The sequence below is a fragment of the Sus scrofa genome, chromosome X (assembly GCF_054392235.1).
Source record: "Sus scrofa isolate SSC_HxYL_T2T_F1_AM1 chromosome X, Sscrofa_HxYL_maternal_Yorkshire_Landrace_v2.0, whole genome shotgun sequence".
NCBI classification, from domain to species: domain Eukaryota; kingdom Metazoa; phylum Chordata; class Mammalia; order Artiodactyla; family Suidae; genus Sus; species Sus scrofa.
This window is the reverse complement of record NC_139401.1, coordinates 94,124,936-94,148,321: the sequence shown is the minus strand read 5'-3', so window position 1 is coordinate 94,148,321 and position 23,386 is coordinate 94,124,936. Positions and strand designations below refer to the sequence as shown.

The window sequence follows — 23,386 nt, the reverse complement described above, 5'->3', positions numbered from 1 at the left end:
TGGGACATTTTAAACTTCATTTGAAAGCCCCTTACCTGTAGCACACACTTCCCCATTATCTGACTTGGCCTCCGTGGAAGGTATTTTGCAATCTAGATTCCAGATAACTGATAACATCACTGTGCCATGTAGACCTTGTCTGTAGACAAGCAAATTAATTACATCTTGGGTAGGGGAAACTGTCTCCGCTTGAACCTGCACTTCGACACTCATGATGTAGAATGTGACCAAAGAGTGGTTGGTTGATTTTGGCGAGAGAAATTACAGTGGCAGAGTGGAGGGACTTCGCCATGAGATTAGGGCTGAAGACTGAGTGGGAGGGGAACGTGAACTCGAGCATCAAGAATTCCTTATAGGAGGCAGCTAACGCCGGGGTTGGGGGGCAGGGGGTGGGGGGCTGGTGCTGAGGGTGGGCCCCGTGGGAGCAGGCAGACCAGGTGGAAATGGACATGAGGCGCAGCGAGGCTGGGAACCCGCCCCAGTTCATCCCGCGTGGGCAGAGCCGAGCTCCCGGTGCACCAGAGCCGGGAGCAGAAGAGCCAAGTCAGGACTGAGTGGGCAGAAGAGAGCCCAGGCCGAGACATGGCCACTTTTTGCCCAGCAGGGCACATGCAACTGCCCTGAGCTGCTGTCATTCACTCTCGTCTGATGGATACTTTCTCATCGAGCATCTGCAAGCCTTGAGCCAAGCTGTGCCCAGTAAACTACCCGAGAGGTACTTGATCCTTCCCATCACAAGAAACTTATATGTTGGGAGATCAGCACCAGCTCGCGTGCTTCTCCATAAAGCCTCGTCAAGCACACTGGGTCCCACGTGCCCAGAGGCTGATCAACACCCTTCCCAGTGCGCTGCAGCCTCAGGCTACCTCTGTCCTTGTGGGCCAGATGGGTCCTTAAGTGGAACTCCTGTTCAGACTTTTCAAAAGCAATTTTCCAAGAGATTATCATACTAAGAGTAGGATTTTTGGACCCATATGCCAGCCTCAAGGGGAAAAATTTTCCCCGAAAAGGCTAAGAACCTCTGCAGGCAGCCAGGCCACTGGAAAAGCTTTCAGTATCAAGACTCACAGTGCTGGGGAAAAACAATGATGTAAGTTCCATTTATAATCCAAGAAAAAATATTTACAAGCAAAGAAAAATAAAAGGATCTATATTGTACACCAAAAAAAAAAAAAAAAAAAAGCAGTTTTGCAGACCGCAGAGAATGCTGTTATAGACTGGGAAAAAGATAGTAATTAACAAACAGTTCTCTCAATCAAAGCTCCCCAGTCTTTTATGTCTTGTGATTGTTTCCCAGAAAAAACATATATAACCTTGAAAACCTCCTTAGTAATTTTATTCATTCATTCATTCATTTGGGGCAAGACTGCAGCATGTGGAAGTTCCGGGGGCCAGTGATGGACTCCGAGCCACAGCAGCCACCCGAGCCACTGCAGTGACAACACCAGACCCTTAGCCACTGCCCCACAAAGGAAATCCCCTCTTAGTGATTTTAATCATTTTATTTTATCACATTTTCATGTGATATCAAGAAGCATGTTGAGGTAAAATAATAGTTTAGAATGTTACCAAAATAGTGTATTTTGGAGTTCTCATTGTGGCTCAGAGCAAACAAATCCGACCAGCATCTATGAGGACCCAGGTTCGATCCCTGGCCTTGCTCAGTGGGTTAAAGACCTGGCGTTGCCGTGAGCTGCGGTGTAGGTCGAAGATGTGGCTCGGATCCTGAGCTGTTGTGGCTGTGGCATAGGCTGGCAGCTGTTGCTCCGATTCCACCCCTAGCCTGGGAACCTCCATATGCCACATGTGTGGCCCTAAAAAGACCAAAAAAATGTATTTTAATGTTTATGATCAATATAATTTTAATAATCAGAAAACGTGAGCTGGGTTTGACTTTTGGCATTTTCTATGTGATCATGCTGTTTTGAAAGAAAATATATGATTTGTCTAAAAGTGAATTTTCAAGTGACATTCTATATTAAGTCTGGTTTGGGGAAGCAAGCACATTTAATTTACATGTTAGGTTTTCAAATTTTTTGTTTCTTTTAAAAAAGTTAGATACAACCTTATATTCCTTTTATGTTTACAACATTATGTATGATATGTTAAATACACATATGTTAAAGCGTAGGTGGAAATTTCATTGTGTGTTCGGGCATTAAAAAATGAAAAAAATCTTTCACAACAATATTGGTAATTCTCCTTTGCGCTTTAAACCTCAGTTAGCTTATGTTTATAATTTTCATATTTTGTTTCTAAATGGTGCAAGAGTTCAGTGAAAAGAAAAATATTTGTCTCATTTCCAAGCCTTTCTCTGAAAATAAACACATTGTGAGTGTGAAGAGTCCTTATTTCCAACAAAAACTGAGTATCACATTAGTATAATTTTAACATTGATTTTGGAGTTTCTAGAGATGTCTTAATGTGTTATACAAAATTTTCTATCCGATGAATGCAAAATTTATAGAATCCGATGGAGATTGTCTTAAGATAAACTTGCAGTTATTCATTTGGTCTTCATGGAGTTTTATTTCAACATCGTTATACATGTAATTAGCCAAAACATTGCTAAAAACTTCATCATACATGCAATTAGCCAAAACATTGCTAAAAACAATACAATTTAAAACTGAGTAAGTGTTTAAGTCTACGCAGCAGATTGTGTTGTTCAGGGTGACTGAGTATACTCTTCGGGTCTCCATTAAGTGCCAAGCATATATCCATCATAGTGCATTTGAAGGCTCTCAGATTGCTCTGTTTTCAAAGAGAAACACATTATCCTTTAGCTTAAAAAAAAAAAAGAATTCATTGTACCTGTTTGGTTGCATGGTGCAGAATATGTATGTAAAGAGATCAGTAACTAGAGATTTGGACAGAGGTCCATGCCTTACAACCACCCTTTTGAGACTTGAGCAGGTCGAACTCTTAATGGGAAGGGGCCATCTCTTCTTAGATCTAACATCTGAATGTACCACACCAGCCTTCCCACACTTTACTTCCTCGTTTCCATTTTGGAGATGCCTAAAATTTAACCAAAGGATCAGGGAGAGTTTTTCTTTTTTCTTTTCTTTTCTTACCCTATCTTTTTTTTTTTTTTTTTTTTTTTTTTTTAAGGCCACACCTGCTGCATATGGAAGTTCCTGGGGTACGGGTAAAGTTGGAGCTGCAGCTGCCAGCCACAGCCACAGCCACAGCAATGAGGGATCTGAGCCGTGTCTGAGACCTACACCACAGCTCACAGCAACACCAGCTCCTTAACCCACTGAGTGAGCCCAGGGATCAAACCCACATCCTCCCAGATACTAGCCGGGTTCTTAAGCCACTGAGCCACCATGGGAACTCCTAGAGCTAGTTTCTTTTTAATGCCTGTTAAATGTAAGGGTGTACGAAAAGATGGGCTGCAAGATGTGTCAACCATGTGCTGGGATTTGAAGGATTTTTATCTCCCAGTGTAGAGCTTCTCATGCAGATGACTGAACCCATGGTGGTGGGTGGCTGAGAAGATGCAGCTGCTTAGGCCTCTGCAACCGATGGCTGCAAGCTGGGAGCCTCCTATTTCAGTGTTCAGAAGCAGATTTAGACAGACCACTTCATCTTACATAACAGAGGGATCCGCCTCTGACCTGAGCAGGTGAGTTCACAGACAGGCGTCCTTTCCATCTGGGGGAACGGGACTACTGCCTGCTCAGAAACATGTTGGGGTCCAACTCTTGTGCCATTACAAAAGACTCAAGAACTAGCAGAGCCAGCTTCTCTAAACTTGAACTCAACATCTATGGGAGAGATATTCTCAAACTTCTTTTAGGGAAACACACTGTCGTTAGGAGCCTCCAGAGTCCCCCACCGCCCCACAAAACACACACACACACACACACACACACACACACACACACACACACACACACACACACAGGAACCTACATACAGGCAGTGGCCCTAGAACTTGCCACCTGAGGAGGCTGTTGCTGTTAAGTTGCATATGTCACTGGACCTTTTTGCATTAATAACTAATGAAAATGATGATTAGAAGAGTATTTTGCATACTAGGCATATGTATTTATTTATTTATTTATTTATTTTGTCTTCAGGGCCGCACCTCTGGCATGTGGAGGTTCCCAGGCTAGGGGTCTAATCGAAGCTGTAGCCACGGGCCTCTGTCTCAGCCACAGCGACACCAGATCCGAGCCACAACTTCAAACTACACCACAGCTCATGGCAACGCCAGATCCTTAACCTACTGAGCGAGGCCAGGGATCGAACCCACAACCTCATGGTTCCTAGTTGGATTCTTTTCCACTGCACCATGACGGGAACTCCTAGGCATGTTTTTAAATAACCTTACTGTCCAATTAAATAGGATAATAATAATGGAATTTCTACATTCATATTTTTCAGGTGTAACAACAAACTATTGAGCATTCCCGGTGTGGCTGTGCCTATGGGGAATCCTACAAGGCCTGATACTACTGGTGGAGAGTTCAACTAGTACAATCTTTTGACAGGTTGATTTGTCAATATGCATTAATGGATCCTAACCCTAACCCTCACCTTTGATCTCCATGCATTTGGAGCCTGCTCTTGCAATTATTTATCCTTAGCACAACACCTCTCCCTCAATCAGAGCATGCATATCCCTTATGTTGTCTGGGAATTCACTTTTCAAAATTAATGACCTAAACACACTCCCTTGTCCTTACAGACTAGGTACTTGAAGTACCGTGGTGCTCACTGACTCGCAGAAATACAGGCAGGACTAGCAACCTTGCATCAGAGGTGAAGATAGATTTCCGAAGTGACACAGGTCAGCAGGAAAGCAACGCTTGCTTGAATAGCTGAGCATCAGACAGTCTGCACTTGGACGTACAGGTGTCGGTTTCTGCTTTTCCACTTAAGAAAAGGATGACCCCCGGTCAAGTTGCTTAACCTCTCCACATTCTTGTTTCTCCAGCTACAAAATGGTGTAAAGATATATTCTCTCCCAGGCATGCTGTGGAAAATATGACATATACAAATGCACGCATTCGCTAAAGTTAAGTCCCTATGGTTTTCTGGGTCAGAGGTCCTGCCCTGATATATAACTTTTCAGCTCCAACCACCCTAAGACCACTCACAAATGGCCGTGCAAGTGCAAAGCAATGCAAGGACTTGTGCCGATAGAACTCATTCGACACACAGTATCATAATACCTGAAGTGTAGATTGGAAAGTAACTACTTAGAAATCAGGAGTTCCCGTCGTGGCGCAGTGGTTAACGAATCCGACTAGGAACCATGAGGTTGCGGGTTCGGTCCCTGCTCTTGCTCAGTGGGTTAAGGATCCGGCGTTGCCATGAGCTGTGGTGTAGGTTGCAGACGCGGCTCGGATCCTGCGTTGCTGTGGCTCTGGCGTAGGCCAGCGGACACAGCTCCGATTCGACCCCTAGCCTGGGAACCTCCATATGCCGCGGGAGCGGCCCAAAGAAATAGCAAAAAGACAAAAAAAAAAAAAAAAAAGAAAAGAAAAGAAAAAAGAAATCACTTCTCCCTCCATCCCATCGAAGGTCTCAAAAGTGCTTTCCCAGAGGGCATCTCATTAGCCTTTACATCTGAGAGGTTTCAGCCAAAAAATGGCCGGCATGGGGGAAATGACTTACCCATGAACCTAGGATGGACCTGGCCCCAGTGATTTATGGGAGTGTTCTTCTGCAAAGCCTATTCTTGTTGGGTTACCTTATGCCTTATTCTTAAGAAATGAACGGAGAATATTAAAAGCGGGATGGGAAACGCATATGAATAATGCAAAATGGACCATTGGTTTTCCTCCACTGGAAATGCTCCAGTCAATTTTCCTTTTTCCTAAATTATCTGAGAAATGACTCCAGCAGAGAAATGACACGGAAGTGATTACATAAGGAAGATCTATACATTTCCCTTCCATTTACTATTTCCACACCATTGTCTTCTTATCACGCTATTTAGATTGTATCAAGGAATTCTCCTTGAAGGTAGATCAGGTATGGAATAAGAAGATAACTAGTATCTATTTAGTACTGTAGGTATCATAGGCTGAATTGACCTGAGGTATTTTGCTCCTTTCCGGAATTGCTTAATATGGATTTCATTGTTTCCATTTTACAAGAAAGGCAAACTCAGAAATATGAGGCAGCCATTATAAATTCCCCATGTGCTTTCCACACCATTTTTTTTTTTTTGCAGCCTCTAATGATCATTGCCTAGAACTAATTTCATTAAAGCTTGCAAAAGTAAGATGTACTAATTCTTTGATGTCTTCTGCATGCATTCGCTGAAATTCTTTTATAAAAGCACCTTCTCATCACCTCTAAGGTTATGTGTAGGTCTGATATACACAGGAAAGGCAAGGTGAATATGCAACTCTTTTGCAATATTTCCACTTTCGAAAATGAGTCGTTTTCCTAGGACTCTCAAAGGTGAGCAGTGAGTTGGTTCTGGTGGCTTTTACCTAAGAGTGTCATCATGAGCTCATAGATGTTTCTGTATTTGATGTGTCGTAGTGCAGTATTAGTCATTAGTTTTTCATGTTCAAGTTGGTCTATCTTTGGCCAGTGGGAGCCCATTTCGCTCAGCCTCTGGAACTTTTTTGGAGTTCTTATTTGTATGAGAGTTCAGTCCAGACTCATCTGGTACAATCTCTATGCAGCCCTAGAATCAGCCATTTCTCCAAGGGAGACTGGTTCCTTTTAGTGGGAAATGTGTTTAGAGAATTCGGTCTAGGGACTGGAGATGCTGGTGGCTCTTGGGTTGCTCGTGGTTTCTTGCATTTTTCAGTGCATGGTGCCAATAAATCTAGGTTTCTTTCTTTCTTTCTTTCTTTTTTTTTTTTTTGGTCATTTTTGTCTTTTTAGGGCCACACCCGCAGCATATGGAAGTTCCCAGGCTAGGGGTTGAATCAGAGCTGTAGCTACTGGCCTATATCACAGCCCCAGCAACATGGGATCCGAGCCACGTCTGCCACCTACACTGCAGCTCACAGCAACAGCAGATCCTTAATCCACTGAGAGAAGCCAGGGATCGAACCCGCCTCCTCATGGATACTAGTTGGGTTGGTTAAGTGCTGAGCCACGATGGGAACTACCCCAGTTTGTAATTTTAAGTGTAATTTTAAGTTTTACTTTGCTTCTGGGATTTTTTTTTTTTTTTTGCCATGCAGTTCTTGATGAAATCAAGTGTATCATGGTTTTCCCTTGTTGCTTCTGGATTTGAAGCCGTATTTAGAAAAATTTTCTCCACTACTAGCTTATAGAGGAATTTCCTGTGGGCATATGTGTGTGGACAGGAGAGAGAGAAAGGCATCATAGTACAGTGTCAGGTGTCAGAGAAATGCAGAGAAGAGGTGACCGCATGTGAGAAATCTGTGGAAACCATTTCACTATGTCAAGAGAACGAGGGATTTGGACCAGAGTCTTGGTCCTGTGTGTGTCTGGTTAGTTCAGTCTCTATGTTTTTCAGCCTCCTGTGGATATGGATCCAGGCTCCCCAACTGGCAGAAGTCTTCATGAAGCAGAAACTCCACGTCCCCTCAAATGGACCTGTCAGATGACTACATGGATAGAACCACCCTTCTAGGGATAAGGCAGATACAAAACCAATTCGGAAATGTACCACTCTGACAGAGCAAAGGCCTAAGGAGAAAGTAAAACCTCCAGCTGGAGCCCATGAGAAGAAGCAAGACTGAAAGCAATACTGTTCACCTAGTCCTGCAGTCTGTGAGTGAGAGCCTGTCAAGAGAAGGTAGCAGTCTATGGATGAGTCCTAAGAGGATGGAAGCGTGAGTTAGAAGGTGCTACAGTTTCCCAAGCTACAATCTCTCCCACTCAGCTGCATCATTTCCTGCTTTGATGCTGGTTTCCAGGACTCAGGGTCAAGCCTGGACTAATCTCAGGTAGAATGGAGCCTGAGGGCGTACCCCACGGGGTGGGCACTAACATCCATCTTGCTTCCTGTGGGCATTTCCCATGATGCAGCGCTGGAGATGAAGAGAGGGAGGTTGGGATGCAGGCAAGGAACTGGACTGACAGCTTCTGACTCATGGTACACACATAATACACAGTAATAAATGAATGAGAAGCAGGATGGGAACCACAATATGCCCTTTTAGACTTTTCGATGCATGTGAGTTAAGCTGAGGTCGCTGCACTTATTTTTTTTTCTTTTCTAATAGGCTTTGAGGAAACTTTCTGCTTCTGTCTTTAAAAATTGTCTTTTTCTTCCTTGAGGAGGTGAGAAAAAACCTGTAGGAAATGGAGCGATGCTCCCTGGTGACCAGAGTCAGAACTGCAGGTGTGAAAGTCTGAACTGGGAGCTTGGCAAAGGGTGGGAAATGGAAAGGGCTGTGGTGGGGAGGGAGGGAGGTGAGTGCATTTCATCCTATAGGCCAAGATTTCTAGATTTCATACACTAGCAGCACTCCTTCTGTACTGATGCCCTTCCTGGGGTCTTCAAGCCCTGGGACTTGAAATCCAACCCCTAAGTGAACTGAGTAGAAATCTGGATGAGTCAGCATGTGAATAATTGGGTGTGAAGATGTTTGCGACAAAGAAACATACACAAATACACACATAGGAAACCGTCAAATAAATTGTTTTGAGCTGCTTCCAAAGCAATGAATATATGAACAGTATATTTGTAATCAGTTTGATATATACATGTGTGTATATATGTGTGTGTGTGTGTGTGTGTGTGTGTGTGTGTGTGTGTGTGTGTGTGTTGCTTTTTAGGGCCACACCTGTGGCATAAGGAGGTTCCCAGGCTAGGGGTCAAGTGGGAGCTACAGCTGCTGGTCTCCGCCACAGCCACAGCCAGGCAGGGATCTAAGCCACATCAGCTATCTACATGACAACTCAGAGCCACGCCAGATCATTAACCCACTGAGCGAGGCCAGGGATCGAACCCCCATCCTCATGGATAACAGTCGGACTCGTTTCCACTGAGCCACGACGGGAACTCCCTTTATATAAATATATATTTGTTTTGTTTTAGCTTTTTTCTTTCTGTCCACTGTAGACATTGGGGCCCCCACACCAAGTCCTCTTGGGACACAGAGCAGGTTTTCATCCCCACCTTCATCATCACATCCACTGGGGAGCATGACACAGCCCAGATTCCACATCGGGAAGGTTCTCCACCCTCAGTCTTTAAGCCCTGGACATCCATCATCTACATGGGAGCTGCTGCTGGCTGGCCTGTGCAGAGGGCAAGGGGTAGACATTTGAGCCCAGAAAATTTACATATTCTGTGAGTCAGAGTTTGGCCATCTGAAAATGGGACTCAGGGTGCCTACTTCCAGACTTGTTAAGAAAAGGAGAAAATCTTAAAGAATGTCTGGCATGCAGTAGGACTTGGAGGGAGAGCTATTACTCCTGGCCCACCTTGCCTATGAGATAGAATATCTTAAGTAGCATGTGGAAATGTAGCAGCAAGAAGTGAACTTTGGTGCTCTCTCATCATTTCCTTTTTCCATCGTGCTTTCCTGTCCCCTTATTTTCCTTTTCGTTTGACCAGAAGTGATTTCTTATTGAGTCCCAGGAAGAAGAATTAGTGCAGAAGAGCAAAGAATAGCATCAGATCAGCTAGACAGAAGGAATCAAAGACGAGTTCCAGACCCATCATCGGACCACAGGACCTGGGCTGAGTCTTGTTGGCCTCAGTCCTAACACAGAAGCGGGGGTTGGGGTGGGGCCTCTTGGGTCCGAAGACCAGGCTTTGATCCTGGGCACTCTTTGTTGCTGGTTGATTTATCTTGAACAAGTCATTTATCTAATATGGGTATTCTAATTGTTGGTATCTTTTATTATGGCCGTGGTATTTTTTTTTCAGTTTTATAAGTATTCTTACTCTCCAGCCCAAATGTTAATGATAGGAGTGGTGATTAGCACAGAGGTAGAGATGAACCCATCTGAGCGTGGAGACTACAAGGAAGTAACAATGGAGAATGGAGGTGAAGTCAGCAGACAAGCATTGGGTTCTCTCTGGGTGCCAGGCCCTGTGCCTACCTCTCAGGACCCAGGGAATGTTCTTTTACCTAAGAGCACTCCTGGTTCTTTGCTGCAGACAGGGGCAACCTGGGGTCTGCCAGGGAGGTGCCCAGCTGAAGGCCTATGCCCTTGTCAGGCCCCCCCCCCGCCCCCACCGAAGGCCACTAAAGCTGCCCTTCCATTAAGGCCCATCTTTCTGCTCCTTGTATCCAAAAAGATTCCCCCCGTGGAAACTTCCAGAACTGACCCCTGAAGGGCTTTCCTCATATACATGATACTCTATATTCCCCGGTCCTCAAAAGTTTGTCCTGCACACTGGGGAAGGGGGACTCTGAGGTAAAGAAGAAAAGGTTGCCTCTCAGAGGTGTGTCATCTCCATGTTTTTACATGACTTATTGTACTTTCATAGATAATGACTATGTACATTTACGATACACAGCCTGTACACACACACACACACACAGAGATATGCTGTCAATTCCATTTTGATTCTGCTTCATCTCCCAACAAAAGTGAACACAATGGATGCTTTTCCAAGGTAAGAAAGGCACATGTATGGGTACCGTGATCCTCATCAAGAGGGGCTGATGAGGGAGCACCCCTTGGGGCTTTTATAGCAGGGGAGAGCAGCATGACCATTCCTCCAGTCCCGGAAGCCCACTGTCTAAAAGGGAGGCTGCTCCATCGTCCTGAGGAGCAGACAAGGGGTGGAACCTCATTCCCCAACTCCCACTTATCTGGAGAGGAGATGAAAGCTATATAAAGAGGAGCCTCGTCACCTGTGACGTGGGGCTCATCTTCAACACAGAGCTGTCCTGAGGGGGGAATGAGAAAACCTTCCCAGAGTGTATGCTGTGTGGTGGGACTTCAAGGGCCCTTTCCATGTTGGGACTCAGCAGAAGGGGCCAACTGAGGCCCACTTAGCCTCAGAGCTAAGACAGGCGCTGGGTCAAGCTCTTTCTCATTGTTGCTCCTAAAGAGAAGACAGAGAGCATTATGAAGGAAGTAAATATCTCTCTGATATGCCTTGAGTTCAAAGTTGTAGAGAGAGAAGGATGTCTAGTTTCTGGGCTGATACAGAGCTCCTCGGAGCGGCCCAACATGGTGCCTCTGAGCAGATCCTAATCCAGTTCCCCATGTTAGGAAGACAGGCTTGCCTTTGACTCACCTGGTGAGCTCAGTGGGAGATGCCGCCAGGGCAGCAAGGTGCCGTGTTTGCCTAACTGCTGCTCCTGGACTGCTCGGTGTGTTCATATGGCTTAAAGGAGAATCCTGGACCCGCCCCATAGCCACCAGGGCAGGGGTCCTCAGATCATGCATCATCCAACCACATCACACCAGGACTTCAGCCATCTGCTGCCTCGCCATAGGACCAAAAACTAAAAGGTACTTCCATTTCAAGCAAATACAATTGTCCATCCTTTCATCCACGAAAATATAGAATTTTATACTCTATATTAGAATTTATACTCTTCCATTGGAGGGGTCTCATTAAGGCTGTGGTAGAAACAACGTCGGGATGGATTAGCAATGGGATCCTGCTGTGTAGCACTGGGAACTCTGTCTAGTCAGGTATGATGGAACACTTAATGTGAGAAAAAAGAATGTATACATGTATGTGTAAGTGGGTCATCATGCTGTGCAGTAGAAAATATATATATATATATGATAAAAAAGAAAAAAAAACCCAAAACATGCAAAGAACTCGTACAACTCAACATTGAAAAAAAATAACTCAATTTAAAAAATGGGAAGAGGACCTAAACAGACATTTTTCCAAAGAAGACATACAGATGGCCAACAACACATGCAAAGATGCTCCATGTCTTTAATCATCAGAGAAATGCAAATCGAAATCACAATGAGCTATCACCTCACGCCTGTCAAAATGACAAGCATCAAAAAGACAACAAATAACAAGTGTTGGCACGAATTTGGATAAAAGGGAACCCTTGTGCACTGTTGGGAATGTAAATTGGTGCAGCCACTGTGGAAAACAGTATGGAGGTTCTTCAAAAAATTAAAAATAGAACTACCACAGGATCTAGAAATTCCACGTTTGAGTTTTTTTCCAAGGAAAACAAAAGCACTCATTTGAAAAGATGCATGCACCCTTATGTTCACTGCAGCATTGTTGACAATAGCCAAGATTTGGAAACAAACGGTCTATCGATAGATGAGTGGGCAAAGAAATTATGGCATGAGGCATACCATCCTGAATGTGCCCGATCTCATCTGATCTTGGAAGAAATTATGGTGTGTATTTACATACATTGGAATATCATTCATACATAACAAGGAATGAACTCTTACCATTTTTGATAACACGGATAGACCTAGAGAGTGTTATGATAAGTGAAATAAGTTAGATAGACGAAGACAAATACTGTATAATTTCATTTATATATGGAATCTTAAAACAAGGACAAGTATAACAAAACAGAAATAGACTCACAGATACAGAAAACAAAGAGGTGGTTTTGGAGGGGAAGATGGGCTTATGAATAAAATAGATGAGGAATAATAAATAAGAGGCACAAACTTCAAAGTTATAGAATAAATGAATCATAGGCATGCCCCGTACAACATGGGAAATATAGTCAATAATAACGCAAAAACTGTATGAGGACAATTAGTATATGGTGACCATTTTGTAATGTATAGAAATATTGACTCGCTATGCTGTGCACCTAGGGCTAACCTAGTGTTGTCGGTTAGTTATACTTCAAATACATAAATAAGCAAATCTTGGATAATTACAAAAAAAAAAAAGAAACGAAACAAATGTATGGGCAAATTTAAGGGTTAAAAATGACAAGATGACTCCTTCACATTAGAGGTTAAACTTGCTCAAGTTTCAAGGCGTTGAAGATGAAATGTACCCTCCTTGGATCCCTCTTCCCCATTCAGCCTCAAGCCTCTCTTTCCCTTTGTTTCTCTCTCTCTGTCTCTCTGTCATTAGGAGATCTCATTTTCTGTAGGTAAATAGACAAATAAATATATCTGCACAAATATGTAAACATCTGCATAAACGCACGTCCGGAAAGATACGATGAAGATGACAATATTCGAGGGTTGCCTTTGGGGGGTGTGTTTTGGGGGAATGAACTTTTTCCCCTCTATATATACTTTGACATGTACACTGGAATGAACTTCAGGCACAGGGTATCATGGTAAAAACTCCTAAAACCCAGCTGTCTGTGAATACAGGGGAAGAGTCCATGAAATTCATAAAAAATAATACTAGCCTGTTTTTAAAAACTAGGAAGCTTAATATGTACTGAGCATGAAAAGGTCAGGGTAAAAATGACTGAAATAAATAATGAAAACAAATGACCTTCAAGTTCCCTCTGCTCCCAGCTTGCTCCGAACCCCACCCAAACCCAGCACTCACTTCTGACAACACTGGAGGTTCATCCCATACTGGGTGGAGAAAGCCCACACAATTCGCTGCTGCTCTGGGGAGAGGATGAGCATGAGGCTGGCAGAGGAAGGAGGCACTGGGATGGAAAATGCAGACTCTGACGTTCGCTGGGGCTGGCCTCCCTCACAAATAGCTCGTCGTTCACGATGCAAAGACTGAAGGAAAAGTGGGCCCTCAGGGGAGTGGAAGGATGGACCAGCCTGCACCTGAAATAATGATCCTGCTCCCACTGCCCGCCAGGAACCAGATTTCATCCATACCCCTCCTGCATCTGTCCTCCAGGCTCCTTGATGGCTGCCTCTGCCCCTCCCACAGAGCCCACTTTGGAGACTGTCTACCAGCTTCACTAGATGGTAGATTCTGCATTTACCCTTTACAATAGCCCAGGGAGTGGACAGTCTGATCCCCATTTTCAGAGGAAGTCACTGAGCTACAGAGAGGGCATGTGACTTGACCAAGGTCACACAGCAAGTGAGTGTTGGGTCAAGGAGAGAACCCATGTTCCGATTCCAGAGCCCAGGCTCTTCTTCACCACTAGGCTAGACTGCTCCTCAGAGCTACGGGCTGGGGTTTCCACAATATGGAGAAAACCTAAGGTCTGTGACTCCGCAGCCCTACCCGGAGCCCAGGCTGGGATGGGTGTTCCCAGCCACAACACAGCACTCACCTGGAAGAGGTGGCAGGGATAGTGATGAAGGTTCGGGTGAAGGCACGAACACAGCCCTGAGACCAGCCTCCCACTGCAACGACCAACAACAGGACCCCTTAGAGCCCCACGTGCTTTACATGCACCCACGGGGTTCCCAGTCAGGGTCTGACTTGACATGCAGGCCGAGGGGACACCTGTTCATGAGCGGGCAGGGTGTTGGGAAGGGGAGGGCAACTGTAGGAGCAGTCTGCTCCAGTGACAGGGCCCCACGGCCACCACTCCACAAGTCCACGGGATGCATGTTCCACAGCTGACCAAGAGGCGGACTTTACCACCCCACTTTGCAGAGGAGGAAACTGGGGTTTAAGCAATGGTCCAAGTTCCCAGAGTAAGGATCTGGGATGAGAGCCATCAAACCCCATGACCTGGGTCCCCAACACCCAGGGTATATGGAGCAGAGGGCATGACCATAGGTCACACCTGGGTTGTCTGTGGGAAGAGTGAGGGCTGGAGAACCCAGAGGGGGCAGGAAGGGAGGCAAGGGTCGGGGAGCTGAGGGAGTTCTGAGAGGGAGCCCCACCAGGGGAGGGCTCTCTGGGGCCTCTGGGGAGGGGACTACACACACCCACCTTCCTTGAACACCCCGTTGACGGAGAAGCAGAGCATCATTTCCTGAAAGGGAAGAGCCCAGGTGCTCAGTCACCACCTAAACACCCACGGTGGCTTCCCAGTCCTGCCCGAGAGAGGAAGCAAGAGCTCACCGTCTGGAACCATGTGTCCACCACGAAGGAGCTGAAGTCATGCCGAGTTTGTGGCAATACACAGAGGGCCCCCACAATGTCACATTTTGTGTGCTTCAGCAGCTTGACCTGCAGGACTGTGGGGGGAGGGGCAACAATCAGAGTTCCAGGACTGAACCTTTCACCATCCCGTTTCCAGCCCAGTCCTCCCATCACCCACTCACAGGGGTCCTTGAGCTTCTTCATGTTCCTATTTTCCTCAAGGTACTGGTAGAAGCTACTTCTAGGTGAAAAGGGAAAATAGGATGTAGGGGTGTGGCCAGAATGGGGGTTTGCAGGAGCAGAACTACATCTGCTGTGATGTAGTCCACCAGCCTGGGAAGAGGGTGTGAGCTGGGATACTCACGACGCTGGGTCCTGGGAGTTAAAGGGAATGGTCAGGGAGAAGCAGGCCTCGTCGTGATAAGCACCCAGGAGGTACTGCCGGTCTCCATAGTCATGGATCAAGTAATACCTGTGCAGGAGCAAAGAGAATGGTGTGTCAGTGTGGTCTGGACCTCAGAGGAAACCTGAAACCTCCCGGGGGCAGTCCTGCACGTGGGCAGCTCGCATGTGCTGGCCCTCCCCTTCCTCAGATTCCCACGGAAACTCACTGCTGCAGGAATTGCAGGACTAGACTCTTCAGCTCATTGGATCCAAAGAAGCTTCCCTGGGATGAGAACAGTCCTCAGGACCAGGGCCAACACCCTCCTCATGCACCGCCTAAAACCCTGCGAGATCCTCCACCCTCACCTTGCACGTCGGTAGGCACTGGCGGGCTTCAGCACCACGGTGAGTTGCTGGGGGTGTCTCCTGGCCATCCTGGGGAGGGAAGAGGAAGTCAGCAGTGCAGACCAGGAGGTGGGGCTGGATGATCAGGGAACAGGTGGGCCCGGGAGAGGGAGGGCGTCAGAGGTCAGGCGCCAAAGGGCCCTGGAAATTCCATGGGCAGGACTGCACTTGGGATCAGCACCGTGGGCCCCCAAAGCCTGTGGAGCCTGTGCTCAAGGACGATCCAGAACTGTAGTCTGGTTCCCTCCAAGATGGTCCCATCCCCCTCCCACCATGACCATTAAGGGCCAGGTCCAAAAAGGTAACTTGGGCAAGACCTAAAGGGGGTCAGAGCAGCTTGGGGGCACTGCCAGTGTCAGTCAGAGGAGTCAGTGGTCAAGGAATACATTACCAAGCATAGCAACTTGGGGAACAATTCCAAGATGGAGCTGCCAACATCAAGACAAAATAGAAAAGCCTGTGAAACTGCACAGGTCACCTTCCTGGTGTGACCATGACACTGACATTAGACACAGCCCAGTGTGCCCCACCCACACTCCGGGGTCCCAGCTTCCAGGGCCTTGGGCACCTCTCCCCATGGACTCTCCGGAGGGAGAGTTCCCTGCCTTCCTCCCTTCCTCCATCCTCCTTCTCCTTCCTCCTGGGGGATCCCCCCGAGACTGCCCTGACTCCCTTCTCCAGGGCCACGAGAAGCAGCATGTCAATCCCATGCTCCAGGCCTTCCTTCCCCCCTTCCTCCCTCCAGGTCCCCACTGAAGGCTGTGGAGCGAAGAGGGAAGGGGGTGGGAGCCCGGGGCTCGGCCACCTCACTGGGGGTCCAGGGTTCCGCCAGGACCAGGACACCCCCAGGGATGGCCCAGGATGCTTGGGCAGGGAGCTGAGTGAGCCAGGGCTCAGGAGGCAGGGAGGGAAATGGAGGGGATGAAGACAGAAAGGGAGGGAAGGGAGGGGAAGAGATGAGAGAGATGCAGGGGCATAGAGACAAGCCTGGGACAGAAAGCTAAGCAAAGAGAAGGGGAAGAAGCTCTCCCATGGTGGTGGGGGTGGGTGAGGGAAGAAGACAGAAGAAAGAGGAAAGAAATCTCTCCTGCTGCAGCCCCCTCCTTCACCTGCCCTGGAATGGCCCAGGCACCTGAGGTAGGAATGGAAAATATGTACATGCTGACGTGGGGCCTCACTGGGATCTGACTGAACCTTTGTCACCTCTGTCAGAGGAGCACATGGGGCCTGTGGTCCTCCCAGAGAACCAGGTCAGGTGCCTCTTGCGAACAGCCACTGTCACAAGTAACTCAGACTCCCAGGGGCCAACAGAGGGGACCTCTGACCTTAGGCTGGTTGCCTCATCAGGGGAGGTATTGCACACGGGGTTTCTGTCTGCACACATCTCATCTGGTTCCAGCCACTGGACCTTGTCCATCTCCCATGCAGACTTCACCTGTAATTATAGGGAAGACCACAAGGAAGGCCTTGTACCCCCAATCCCTCCTTCAACAAATGCACTTACCTTCTTTGTCCCCACCTCATGAGCCCTCCACCTTCCCTTCAGAGAAGGCTCTGGGTACCACCCCTCACCTCAGTGTTGGGGAGGTTCAAGTTCTTGATGTGGGAAGCATGCTCCATAGTGTTGGGCAGGCCAACCAGCTGGTAGGGTTTCTTGTTGCTCAGGTCCAAGGACAAAAGCTGTGATGAAGAAAGAGTTGAGTGAGGACCCCAACAGGGGATATCCAACATCCATCTGCCGCTTCTGCCTAATCTTCCCCACCCTCACCGCAGTCCCCACACTGAGCCTAACTCCTCACCTTGGGCACATTCTCTCCATAGAGCTGCAGACAGGTGGTCATGGCATTTCCAGGATTCTGTACTGTTCCCATGCCAGAGGTCATCAAGCCTCCAGGAAGATGAGAGGAGGGAAACAGAAGGCTGAGAAGGTCCTGGCCAGTAGAGCTCCAGCACCAACCCCTCCCCAAGTTACCATCCCTGAGTGTCCTTGCCAGGCAGAACCTTCTGCCCTCCCCTGCCCTAGAATTACTGCTGCAGCCATACCAGGGTCAAAACGGAGTCTCTGGATGTGAAGAAATTGCTGGGAGCCCTCATTTTGTCTGTTCAAGGTCAGCTGCACAGTTAGAGATGGAGTTCAGTGTCTCTGAGGCTGAGGTGGTGAAGGGGGGCAAGAGATGGGTCTGGCTCTGAGTGCACAGCTTGTGTTGGCTCTGCCTTACCTTCATCTGCTCCACCTTTGCTGACCTCAGCTCCTTCTGCACAGAGCGGGGTGCATCACAGGGGTCCACAAAGACCGATATCTGGACAGATCCCAAGAGGGGCCAGGTGAGCAGCAGGAAATCTGAGCCTTGGGATCAAGCAAGACCATGCCCCTGGCCTGCCCTCTTGCCCCCAGCTGGACCTGTCCATGCCCTTGACACACACCCTTTCCTTAGCCTCATTGTAAATCTTGCCACTGACATTCCTCAGCGCGAAGGCAATGTTGGCATTCTCCACAAAGAACTGGGCCTGCATTTTCTCATAGTGAAACTGGAGGGAGAGGGGCGAGAGACACAGAATATGAGACGAGAGCCATTTCTCATCTGGGCATTCCCTCCACCCCGTTCCCTCTCATCTGCCTCAATGTCCTCTCTTACTTCGACTGGGGTGAATGGGACACCGCAGTGCTTCTGAATCAAACTCAGCAGCCACTTCTCCTCATACTTTATGCCAAATGGAATCTAGAAGCCAAAGGAAAAAATGGGACAGAAAATTGACATAATGAAATCCAAGGTTCAGATAAGACCCAGCCATATCCTCCTTTACAACCTTTTGTCAGGCTTCAGATAATTGTTTAATACAGGACACTGTCTGTCATTGCTAACTTTTGTACCAGGCATGGATTCCCTAAATCACCTCTCTCTCCATTCACAGACTTTTCTCGAAACAAACAACTTAAGATGTTTACCATGTACTTCCTTTTATAAAGGTCTCCGAGATCTTACCTGAGGCAGACCTGGCCTGCCCCTCTGACAAGGACCCCTGACTCATCCTCCTCCTCCCTCTCTCAGCTTGAGCCTAACTGAGCCTTCTGGTGTGAAGCCGCTCCCTCTCCTTGGCAGGAGTTCCCTCCTTTGCTTTCAGACAACCTCTCCCATGCGACCCGCAGTCTATCTGTTCCCTTTAAACTGCTTCTCTCAACCTGCTCTTACATGGTCTATGGTGTTACCTCCTAGGAATAACAAGACAGATCAACAACTCCTCTACCCAGAAAACTTTGTAGCATCTCTACATGAGTCCAACAGAGGTCCCTCTGTCATCTTCTTCTACAAATAAGATCCTAAGGCCAAGAGACTCACTGTGATCTTGAACCAGCTCCCCAAAGTCTCATCCTGCCTGATTCTCTCCACTTTTCCCTCTGGAGGCTTTTTGTCTGTGTCCATGTTAACATGGGTTAGGTCTTGCATCTGAAAATTGCCTCTCCGATGATAGGGTGGAATGCCATAGGGAGTGCTGTGGGGAAGTAGAGAGAAGAAAGTAGTCCATATATGCTCAGAAAGTCTACACATTTTCCTCAGTGATACCAGATCTACAATGAAGTTGTGCTCAACCACTAAGCTGATGCTATCATTCCTCACTCTGCCACAATGGAGAGAAGAATGAGACGTAATGAGCTACAAAGTTTTGTTTTCCGCTGGTTGTTACATGTCTGCCATGCCGACTGGTCACTTACTATCTTACTCGAGTGTCCACGTGAGCATCACTTCCTACTGAGTTTCTATCTTTCTGCTCCTGAGAAGTGACCTGTTCAGACCAATAGTTGTATCTCCTTTGGTAGATACCCCAGCATCTTGCTCTTCTTTGTATAGGGTTCATTTGGTCAGTGTGCTCTGAAATTGAGAATAACACATCAATGGTCCCAGTATCAGAGAAAGCCCTGGGTAAACATCGTGGTTAATGAGGAACTATCACTGATTTTTATAACCTAAATAGAAATGTTATCACATTGCTTAAAAGTCTGGGAGACTTCACTGTGGTTTCGCTTCAAGGGAGATGAGAGGTGTGGAGCATCACAGCCAAGAGGGAAATAAGCACAGAGGAATGGGTTTGGATCTAGGGTTTTATTCCCTGCTCTGCCCTGTTCAGGCTAAGTGACCTGGGATAAATGGCTTTTCATCTCTAACTCTCACATCTCTGCTCTGCTCTAGGGAGACAATAAAATCTACCCTCAAATCTACCCTACTCTCATTGTTCAACAGTCAAAGTTGCTTTCTCTGTCTGATGAAAGTACTAGAGAAATTAAAGATAAGTCTGATTAAAAGGTCCAGAATGGTGCCTGGAGAGACATATAATGGAGAATATCAAGAGCAAGGGGAAGAGAATTAAAGGAGGTGCAATGAACATACCAGCACGTGGTTAATGTGAGTCCAAGAAAGCACAGGGAAGCGTGAAGAAATGCTATTTGAAAAGATCTTGGTTGAGAAGCTTCCAAAAGCGACAAACTATCAAGTCAGTATAACAACATTAATAGGAGAAAAACTATGCTTTAAGGAAAGACATACCTAAAAAAAAGGCATTCATTTCATCATCATCTAGCAAAAACTAGGAGAATTTGTGTCTAGAAGACTCCAATTAAGAGAAATATGACAGTTTCTTCTTTGGGCAGAAGTATTGTTCCAGGTCGAGTGCAGAAATACTAATGACATTTGTGAATACGTAGGCAATTTTAAATAAATATTGACTGTATAACACAAGGATTGTAATTGTTCTGGGGATTTAAATAGATATTGAATGAAAATGCATGACAATAAATTTGGAGGGGGTATTTGGAATCAAACTCTTCCAAAATACATCCATTGTCTGAGGAGTTTTAAAGGGCTAATTAACATTAGACCGTCAAATAGCAAAAATGGACATTGTAAGCTGAATGGTCAACACCACAGGAATGGCAAAGGAATGTTAAAGTAGAGAGATGCATGAAGTAACAATTTAATAGTTGCACAATATGAATCATTTTAAAGGAAAGGAGAGGAAAGGGAACCTAACAAGAGGCAGAAATGAATGTGCCTATAAAGGAAATTCTATCTGTTTTTACATTAAAAGTTTCAGACTAAATATTCCTAATAGAAAAACAGATAGGAACAGACCGAATGAGAAACTGCCCATCAAATGCTCCTTCAAAGAGCCGCATACAGAATTTAATCATCTAGAAAACTGGAAAACAATCAAATTGCAAAATGTATACCTTTTCCACATTAACCTACAGAAAGCTGGTATAGCCATATTACTAAAACAAAAGGTACACTTTCAAGAAAAACAACATTACTAGAGAAAGAATGAGATTCCCTTATGATAGCAGGTTCAATACAATAGACGATAGTCGTGCACAATTCTAAATTTCAGGCATGCATGTTTAAAAGAGGCCCAAAATATACAAAGGAAAGGCTGACAGACGAAGAGAAAATAGACACACCCACAGTCACAGCGTGAAATTTTAGCACAGCTCACTAGTTGACACATAAAATGGCAGACAAAAACTCAGCTAGAGGGAGAGGATTTTAAAATGTGACTAAAATAAATTAACAAATTTACTCAATTGACATAGAACAATGCACGTGACAAGTACTCTTCAAACATTCCAGAAGAGATCATATGCTAGGGAAGAAAGCAAGCCTCAGGAAGCGTCTATGGACTAATGCAGTTTGTCCTTAATGTAAGATTCAATGGTAATGGTGGGTTTTCTGCCCCTCCCCCACCTCTAGTATAAATCCCAAGAACATTACTTTATACGAACCCTACCCCCCCATCTAGGTGACCCTCCCCACTCTCCTAACCCTACATCTAAGAAGATTATATGACTCAAGCTTTTTCTTTAAGCAGGGAAAAATTTCACCTCAGCCATGACCACTTCCTTAGGAGGGGAGGTTTTACTTGTGGAATCAGGATGGGTTAATCAGAGCCCACTTGGCCTATTTCCTCAAGCGAGTGTAAAATAGTCAGCCTGGGCCCTCTCCATCTCTTCTCTAAAGGGGAGGGTTAGGCTGGGTGGGTTTCCTGTGGGTTGGGGTGGGGGAGGGAGCCCAGGACCCCTCCTGCCCTGTGGGGCTCTGAGGACAAACTCTCACACTGACCAACTCACCCATGAAGGCAGTGACCTGTCCCCACTGTCTTCACAGGCTGTGCCTGAAGAGAATCCTTGGGGCCTGGAGCAGGAGGTTTGAAAAATATCAAGGCGGGCTGCTGAGGAAGGAGAGTGCTAGCCCCAAACAACTCTGTCAGGACCACACAAACAAGATGGCGTCCTAACAGGAAGTCCCCTCCCCAAGGGCATAGAGAGGAGAGCCCTGGGGGCCAGAGGAGACTTAACTTCCTGTAATTACTGCCCCCTGAGTTTGCTACCAGCCTAACACCCAGGAAACTCTTTTCCCAACTAAACTATCCCTGCAGAGGAGGCCAACTAGAGTCAGGTGACTTAGAGGACCTTGGTGCCTGTGGCTACAGACACAGGAACTCTTTATGCCAGACTCTCCATCAGCTCCATTACATTGTGTTCCTTCATTCTGCAAACCCAGGGAATTCTGAGTGTCAGCCCATAGGTCAGGCTCTGTAATTGCTACATTGTGTCTGTTCTTTTATGTATTCCTCATAAGGCGAGTCTGATAACAGTATCACTAACCTTTCAAGTTTGCTGGGGCTTAATGAGGTGCTGAAGCCTGTCTAGGGTCATTCAGATGCTAGCTGGATAGACAGAGACTAGAATTGTCCTTCATGGAATGGGGATGATCTCTCTATGCATCGCTTCACTAAATTCTTGGTGCAATATTGGGGATTTTCTTAGGTTTGCTGAATGTTCTGAAAATAGTTAAAGGCTAGAATTAACTCCAACCCATTCCAGAGAGGTAATACCAAAACAAAGCAAGCAACCAAAAACCCCTTGAAGATATAAAGGAAATAGCACTCAGATTTTGGTGGGTCACTGTAATGACAGCAGAAAGAAACAAATCTTAGCCTTTCCCTTTAAAAAAAATGTGTAGTCAATGGAAGCAGGTATGCCCTTAATGGTTAGAGCCAGAACTGTAGCTCTGAAAGTCTCAGATCAGAGTGATCTGCAAAGAGGTAAAGAGGACGAAGCCTGGGCTCCAATTCATGAGCCAAATCTTGCTGGAACTTTCCAGTACCTTCTGGAATTTTCCACTCCTTGCTCAACTTCCTTTCCCAGATTTCTGTACCTTGAGAGAGGAAGTCTAATGCCTGAGAGAGGTACAGAAAAATCTGCATGCGAGTATGTGAACATCTGAGGTAAGGCAAGTGTAAGGGAGAAATGAACATAAATACACAGATAACACCATCAAGTCAAAAGTTGAAATTTTTGACTTTATACAACAACATCATGGGAACATTTTTATAATGCAGAAATCTATATGAATTTTTGTCAGTTGTTTATTAGGTATTTTCAAATGTTCCTCTCAACAAATTAGCCTTATCACAAAATAGTAAACATTAACAACATATACTTAGAAAATAACATTCTTCTGCAGCTTCCATCTGTACAAGCCCATCACCATGACACACAGACACCCAAGATATTCAATGTAAAAGGATTGGTGCACATTTTCCAGATGTGTTTCTCCTTAGGTAATGTGAGTACCTAACTTACGGCGTTTGAGTAGCTATATATTCTAGATACGTTCTTTTTAAAATTTGCAGTTACATAAGTAATTTTGTCCAAACTGATTTTTTCACCTCGATATTTTGATTTCTTCAGTTCATGGC

At 46.0% G+C, this 23,386-nt stretch overlaps 1 pseudogene across 1 annotated transcript; it reads right to left on the bottom strand.

The window, feature by feature from the left end:
* Window positions 1–2,509: 2,509 nt before the first annotated feature.
* Window positions 2,510–21,900, bottom strand: LOC110257687 (nuclear RNA export factor 3-like; annotated as a pseudogene). The gene is made up of 20 exons (XR_014834807.1): window positions 21,753–21,900; window positions 19,347–19,503; window positions 18,973–19,126; window positions 18,271–18,354; window positions 18,059–18,163; window positions 17,854–17,934; window positions 17,678–17,747; window positions 17,434–17,522; window positions 17,207–17,314; window positions 16,960–17,069; window positions 16,026–16,062; window positions 15,596–15,664; window positions 15,457–15,512; window positions 15,210–15,317; window positions 15,028–15,086; window positions 14,825–14,940; window positions 14,693–14,735; window positions 14,082–14,154; window positions 13,385–13,569; window positions 2,510–2,754 (listed from the first exon to the last, which is right to left on the bottom strand). The product of XR_014834807.1 is annotated as a nuclear RNA export factor 3-like (transcript).
* Between the last annotated feature and the right edge of the window lie 1,486 nt (window positions 21,901–23,386).